Genomic DNA, 2,099 nt, shown 5'->3' on the forward strand with positions numbered 1-2,099 from the left:
AATATTTACTGATTTATCGAAGATTTTGTATTTCTCTAAATTGCCGTTGTATGGGATGTGGGCGTGGTTATTGTCCGATTTCCAAAATTTTCGGCCGTTTCGTACTTTATGCCAGGGCCAATAACTGTGCCAAGTCTGGAATAAATTGGTGCACCGGTTAACAAGATATACGCATATAATCATAAGTGGGCGTGGCTAAGCCCATTTTCTAAAAATTTATAATATTCTTATGTTTCGTCTAAAACTTATTGTAAATATCAATTTTGAGTGAATAACCTTCAGTAGTTACAAAAATATCGCAGTTTTAGTATTTCTGAAAATTACCGTTATATGTTATTTTCAATACCATCCGTCCTACGCCCGAAAGAAGTATATGTACCAAGTTTCGTTAAGATATCTCAATTTTTACTCGAGTTATCGTGTGCACAGGCGGACGGACAGACGNGACGGACGGACAGACAGTCACCGCTTAATCGATTTCTCTTTTCATTCTGATCATTTATGTATACATTTGTCTATATCTATCTCGATTCGTTTTGCCTGTTACAAACAACCGTTATGTGAACAAAGTTATAATACCCTTGTGCACAAGTGCGCTCGGGTATAAAAATCAGTGCAATGTAGAATAACAATATGGGCTCCAAATGAAAGAGAAAATTCTGTTGAATTTAGAAACAATAAAGTTGTTTGCCTTACAAGGACGAATAATAATAATAATAGATTGGCGCTTACACCTATGTTAGTGTTTGGCCGAGCTTCTCCTTCGACTTGTGGCGTGCGCCTTGATGTTGTCACACAAAGCGGAGGGACCTACAGTTTTACGCCGACTCCGAACGGCGATTGTATTTTTATGAGAAGCTGTTTTTCATGGCAGAAATACACTCGAAGGTTTGCCATTGCCTGCCGAGGGACGACCGCTGTTAAGAAAAAACCTTTTTCTATATTGTGATGGGTGAAAGCATTCACTGCTTACTACTACACCACAGCGGCCGAATAGGTATTGAAAATACGCTTTTAATAAATTTTATCTTTTCAAGTAAATAAAGTTTGCAGGACGAAATTCGATGATGTGGTCGCATGTACATATATTAGTTCTCAAACAATAATTTTTTCAAAAATAAATATTGCAAATTTTCAAGGATTTTTAAGGCAAAAATTTTTAAGGGACACTTTCCATACTCATTCGTCCTTATGCACCCACAAATTTATTCTGTTATAATTCTACAGAATTTTTTCTTATTTTTGATACCCTTATATTTTTGTACTACATTGCACTGAATTTTGAAATAAGTAATCATATCGGGCCCTAGCCGCCAAAATAACGTAAGCCAAATTTTTTCATAATTTTCTTTTCGATGCAGAAATGCACCTAAATGCTTTAAGAATATTTCTGCATCAAAAAGAAAATTTTGAAAAAAATGTCGCTTACGTAATTTTGCCGGTTAGGGCTACATATTTTTTTAAATTCTAAAGTCCTTTTAAAACAAGTAAGAGCAGCGCTGTCTTCGGCTATGCCGAAGTCTTCATACATTTCATGAACATCAGCAAATTTTACTTTGACAGATTACTGCTTTTGAATACATCTGCATACATCGATTATGAGCCTTGAGCACTGCGACCTCTAGGGTGGTCTATTGTGCGTGAATGCATACATCGATAGAGGAGTTACATACTCATACAAAAAATCACATCTAAACAATCAGAGGTATGGAAGATATACTTTATATGGCACCAATCTAAGTGATTTTCACTGCTATGTGATCGGTATGTAAACCGGTAACACAATTTATTGGGTTTAGTTTCCTACATAAAGGAGATATATCCCAAAAACTGGTATCTGAACAATCAGTGCTATAGGAGATAAAGCTTATACAGCATAGATTTTGACGATTTTCTCAGTAGACTTTGTATTATTATTTATAAAATATCTTACGAAATTTATCGGTTTTAGCTGTTCAAATAAAGGAGTTTTACAGTAAAATCCCATATCTGAACAATCAGATGTATGGAAGATATATGTTGTAGTCACCCGATCCTTGTTATTTTCACTGTAAGTATTCTGTTAATAATGAGTGAAAATGGTGCGAAATTTCATGTTC

Source organism: Rhagoletis zephyria, unplaced genomic scaffold (assembly GCF_001687245.7).
Source record: "Rhagoletis zephyria isolate East Lansing unplaced genomic scaffold, Rhagoletis_zephyria_1.1 Rzeph_scaffold_00459, whole genome shotgun sequence".
Taxonomy (NCBI): Eukaryota; Metazoa; Arthropoda; class Insecta; order Diptera; family Tephritidae; genus Rhagoletis; species Rhagoletis zephyria.